Here is a 5,995-nt window from a genome sequence, read left to right on the forward strand (position 1 = left end):
GCTCTTTCTTGGCTTCGAGAAGAAGGGGGAGCGGCGGAGGTTTGTGAAGATGGAGTAGTAGCAACCAGCGAGGGGGAACGAACTGCCCCTGTTTCCCCTGCTTATAAAGAGGGAGGGGGCGGACGTTTCGCCCTTCCGAATAAAGAAACCACCCACGATCTCTCCCACGACTCCGCATTCGACGCATGTCGTTAGGGAGGGCGCGGTGGATACAGAGCAAGATACGGCGTGGCCCAGGCCGCGTGTGCCCGTGCCCTGTCTTGGGCCTGGCCCAACAGCGCTCGACACCGTGTATGGCCCAGGCCCGGGGGCTCCTCTCGGTGTACTAGAATAGGGGTACCCTATAATCCCGAACTTGTGCACGGGCAGTTGCAGCACCCCGCGGCAAGGCTTGCCGGGCACCGCCAAGGTCCTCCGTGGTTCCTTTGGAGCCATTCAAGAACAAAGTATTTAAGCTCAGCAGACAAGGCCCCGGCAAGAGGAGCTTGCCGGGAAGGCCAACCAAGGCATTTCAAGGAACTTGCCGCGACGCGCCGCGTGTCCCGGCAAGGCTCGGCGAGCGACAAGCTTCCGGGCCCGACAAGACAACGGCCGCGGCAAGGCGCTTGCCGCGGCAGGCGGCCACTCTGTGCCCATGCTCCAGCACATCCACCAACGTGTCGCCCTGAGGGCTTTTCCAGGCACGTGTGGCGGGAGGCTGTGCAGCCAGGGGTGCGCGGTGGCACGCGAAGCTGACAAGACTGCCATCGTGGCGAGCGGTGGCGTCCCTGACGGTACCTTTCCTGCACTGTTTGGGCGACGCAGACGGGCATTTACTGCCTTTGTCCCCTGCCGTCAGGGTTAGGTAGGATACATTGTACAAGTAACTGTACCAACCACCTTTCTTTTTACATTTGTACCCTCGTCTATGTTGCCACCTGTCGGTGACCCCTTTAGCGTATAAAAGGAGGCCCATGCGCATCGGATCATTCGGAAGCCAAAGAAAACACTTAGCTCTCTCTCGAGCAAGAACATAATACAATCAGACAAGCAGCAATAGGAGTATTATCTCTCCGGAGAGCTCCGAAGCTGGGTAAACTGCTCGTGTGCTTCGCCTCGATCTGCTCTTCGTGCGATCTCTGCCCCCCGCCGAACCGAAAGGGGCTCGGTCCGCCGGTCCCATAGGTGTTCGTGGATCAGTTTCCCCGACACTGCTGTTCAAGTCATTTCTATAAGCACAACCTTGGCAGAAAAAAAATCACATCAAACTTTGAAAAATTGGAGAGAGATATCACCACATCTTCCATTCCCTCCAACTTGCTAGATTTTTTCACAGCTGTCAAACGCTTGTTTGCAAATCGGCGTGGGTTGCAGAATTCAATTTTAGGGTTTTAGCTGGGTGGGAGCGTGGGGCCAAGGCGCGCGTGAGGGTTGGGCGAGACGAGGGATGGATTTTGTAGCACGCTTGCACAGGAGGGCTAGGGTTATTACGAGGAGGTAACGCTGCATTTGACTGGATGAGCAATTCAACGGCCGCACCAAACATTCCTGCCCTAATGCACGATGCGACCAGAGACAAATCGTTCAAATTACGAGGAGCACGTATATTACCGGAAAGCGTAACACAAAAAATAAGGGAAAGAAGGAAGTCGGGCAGAGGGAAAGGTGGTTCTGAAAAGGTACAAAAGACATGTCATGGCTCACGTGCAATCAAAGATGAAGTTCTCGTAAAACAAGATAACTCTGACCTAGATTCATGAGACCTGTAGAAAACCTGTTCAGATTGTGTCTCGCCGAGTCTGAACAGAGGTGGAAAGAGGAGTCTGCAAGCAGAGCTCATAACCCATTCAGCAGGACATTAACCGGCTCCAAGCTGAACTTGTACACTAGCAGGCGCAATAGTGATGCATGCGTATTATAGAGACTTGGAGCTTTAAGTCGCAGGCCATGATGCTGAAGTTGGCTTTAAGTCTTAATGCACAAACGATTTCAGTTATGTAAATAATGAAAGGATTACACTCCCTGTCTCTACACCCGAAGGTGAACACAATTCATCGTTATAGTTTACAAAGGCCCACAAGTTCGCAAAAGAAAACAAAAGGGGAAGAAAGACAGCAAGCATACACCGAGAAACCAATACTGCAATGCAACGTTCATGGTGGTGGTGCACCAGCAGGGCAAGAGTGGGCAGGCCCGCTGATGTGTAACGCCGTCCTACTGCAAAGCGCTCCCTAGTGCAAGAGCCAAGAGAGGACATATTGCTGATGTGTATGGAACAGCTTCCTAGTGCGAAGTGCGAAGTGCTCCCTGCGGATGTGTGCACGAACTGTAGTTGGACAAAAAGGAACGGCGATTTTTGCTCTGTAAAAGAACATATTGTGATGGAGAAAACATCTGATCTGGATAGTAGAAGAACTGAACTTTTGAAAGCTAAGTTTTCCATCAGTAACAAAGTAAAACGATGAAAAGGGGGGAAATTCTTTCTTCTGCGTGCAGTCCCACGCCGTGCCTTGCTTCGGCTACGAGAAGCGGGCCTTAGAAGGCAGGGGGCTGTACTCTGTAACCTTGGTACTTGGCGGTCCAGAATTGAGACAGAAACCGCTTGGCAAGACCAAAAATGGCACGGTTGTTTGTACGCACACAAATTCGAGTCGCCGAACTCCTACAGCTGCTAGTAGATCGACATGGACCAATCGCGACGGTGAGCCTGAGCTAGCAAGAGGTGAAGACGTGAATTTATCAGTGATATATGATGATCGCCAACGTTTTTCCTTTTCATTTTTCACTTTCACTGTTCTTTCCCTCTCATTTCAGAGTTGTGTTTTCTTCTGTTTTTTTTTTCTTTTGGCACATTTTCTTTTTTAGCTTTTTGCAATATACAGTAAACATTTGTTGTCAAATAAACACTAAACTTTTCTTAGTATACTTTGGACACATTTCAAATAGACACTGAACATTTAAAATATATGATGAATATATTTTTGTAATATAAACTGAATTTCTTGTATACACACTGAACATTTTTTTAATATACACTAAACTTATTTATAAAACTTATACTGAACAATTTTCTAGTAATTTTTTATTTTTATTTTTAATAGATTATTAAATATTTGGCACCAGAAAAACAACAGCCGTTTTGTGTGTGTGAAAAACTGACTAAAAAACCTACCCTCGTCATCATTGAACAAGACAGCGATGGCATGGGTGGATGTAGCTTTGGGTCTCCTGGGCTCGTGTTTCCATGCGCCGTATCTCTCATAGTACTAGCTATTCTCAGTTTTGTGTCATTTTTCTGAGCTGCCCTGGCTGAATCTGAATCTGAATGGATCTCTCTCTGCTCTGCTGTGAAGCGGTAGCGACTACAGCGTGGGCGTGCTGAAGCGGCGAGCGACGGTCGGCGCGCGCGTCAGTGCCCGTGCGCCCCGGCCTGTGCGGATTGCGACTGCTTGCAGGGGTGCCAGCAGCAGCTTGCCGGGCGGCCTGCCTGTAAGAGCAACTCTAGCAGACCCCGCATCCCGCCGGTCCGCAAAACGCGTTTACAGGTCTGTTTGGTATTAAGACCAGACTATCAACATCCCTTCTTCAATTGGATAGGAGTAGCGGCGGATGTTGTCTAGACGCGTTTACCGTAGTTGGCATTTTTTGGAGCCATTCGTTTGTCTCGATCTAACGGCGCATACATACGTAGTACTCAAAGGTATGCAGATGAAAGTACTCGAAAGTAGTAATGACACGGTGGGGACACCTTTTAATCTAGGGGCATTTTTGTCCTAGGAAAAATATGACAAGGTGGGGATTCCTTTTAATCAAGGGGCATTTGTGCACGACCCTCTCGTTCAATGCAAAACCGCCGCCCCTCTCGTCCAATGCAAAGCCGCCGCCGTGGTCCTTCCCCTCTTCCGTCACCATTACAACCGCGGCCATCTCCTAGCTTTCTCCTCCCGCGGCCGCAACTTTGCTCTTCTCATCTTCCACATCCACCCCCCTCTTTCATCCACGCAAAAACCTCGATGGAGCAGCAGATCGAGCAGATCACCGGCTGCGAGAACGCCAACTTCGTGGAGATCACCGGCGGCGAGAACGCCGACTTCATGGAGATCGCCGGCGGCGACCAGGTCAAGATGAGAAGGTTGACGGAGATCCATTCTTGGTTTTCACAACACAAGGCAGATGAACTGGACAGCAATGGCCACTTTGAAGCAAATGACGAGGAGGGAGAAGGCAAAGTGTCGGTGTCAAAACCGGCGGATCTCGGGTAGGGGGTCCCGAACTGTGCGTCTAGGCGGATGGTAACAGGAGACAAGGGACACGATGTTTTTACCCAGGTTCGGGCCCTCTCGATGGAGGTAAAACTCTACTCCTGCTTGATTAATATTGATGATATGGGTAGTACAAGAGTAGATCTACCACGAGATCAAAGAGGCTAAACCCTAGAAGCTAGCCTATGGTATGATTGTTGTCTGTCCTACGGACTAAAACCCTCCGGTTTATATATGCACCGAAGAGGGTTAGGGTTACACAGAGTCGGTTACAATGATAGGAGATCTACATATCCGTACCGCCAAGCTTGCCTTCCACGCCAAGGAAACACTAGTAGAAAAAGAGTCAAATGTGAAGCATAATAGTGCCGGTTGGAATTTCAGCCGGCACTAATGTGTACACTAGTGCCGGTTCGTGGCGGCGATCAATAGCACCGGTTCATGGCGAACCTTTAGTACAGGTTCATGCCAAGAACCGGTACTAAAGAGGCTGTGTCAGCCTGCGGTCAGGCTATGGCCCCACCACCACCATTTAGTGTCGGTTCGTACCACGAACCGGTACTAATGAGGTTATGGCAAGCTGTTTTTTAGTCCCACCTCGCGAAGTGAGAGGGACTAGGAGCGGTTTATAAGCCCTAAGTGCAGAGACGATGAAGAAGAGGCTCAATGCTCACGTTGCTTAGCTTCAAGCCTTCAGGAATACGGTAGACTGCGTGGAGCTATGCGCAGTGCAGTTTACACTATTCCGAAAGGCTTGAAGAAAATTAACGAGCATTGCACCTCTTTTCTATTTTTAATAACTTATTACAACTCCGGACTTCTTCTGTTATGGCAAAAACTAATTGCACGTCGACATTTCTTTTTTTAAGTTATAACTCCAGACTTTGACCATCAAGTTTTGCAGAAAAGAAAAAATAGCAGAAAAGAAGAAAACCTATAGCTGAAAAGAAAAAAACAAAATAAAAAAACTACTCAGAAATAAATAGAAGAAAATAAATATAGCAGAAAAGAAAAAACTACTCAGAAATAAATAGAAGAAAAAATAAAGCAGAAAAGAAAAAAAATTATATTTGCTATTTTTCCACGTTTACAAAATGACCATGAAATTGAAAATCACTACAAAATGAACTCTGAAAATGTTGAATTTTGGCAAACTAGATGAAAAACTACTCACAAATAAATAGAAGAAAATAAATATAACAGAAAAGAAAAAACTATACAAAAAACTACGCAGAAATAAGAAGAAGAAGAAGAAGAAGGAGGAGGAGGAAGAAGAAGGAGAAGAGGAAGAAGAAGAAGAAGAAGAGGAAGAGGAAGGTGGTAGCGCACGGCCATTAGTACCAGTTGGTGGCTCCAACCGGTACTAATGTGTTGCCCTTTAGTACCGGTTGGAGCCACCAACCGGTACTAAAGGCCCAGTTTCCCGCCGCTTGGGCTGGCCAAAATTGGCCTTTAGTACTGGTTGGTGGCTCCAACCGGTACTAAAGGCTCCCCCTATATATATGACACTTATGAAAAATCAGTTATCTCGTCGCCGCTTCATTCCACTTCTCGCGCGAGAGAGTCTCGATCTCGACGACGACGCCAACGCCGCCGCGCCGCCGTGCCGTCGCCCTCGCCGCCCCCGCCGCCCGTCATCGTCGTCGCCGCGCGCCCCCTCCGCCCGTCATCGTCGTCGCCCCCGTCGCCCGTCGTCGTCACCGCCCCTGCCGCGCCCGTCTCGTCGCCATCCCCGGCCGCCGCCGGCCCGTCTC

The sequence above is a fragment of the Triticum dicoccoides genome, chromosome 2B (assembly GCF_002162155.2).
Source record: "Triticum dicoccoides isolate Atlit2015 ecotype Zavitan chromosome 2B, WEW_v2.0, whole genome shotgun sequence".
NCBI classification, from domain to species: Eukaryota; Viridiplantae; Streptophyta; class Magnoliopsida; order Poales; family Poaceae; genus Triticum; species Triticum dicoccoides.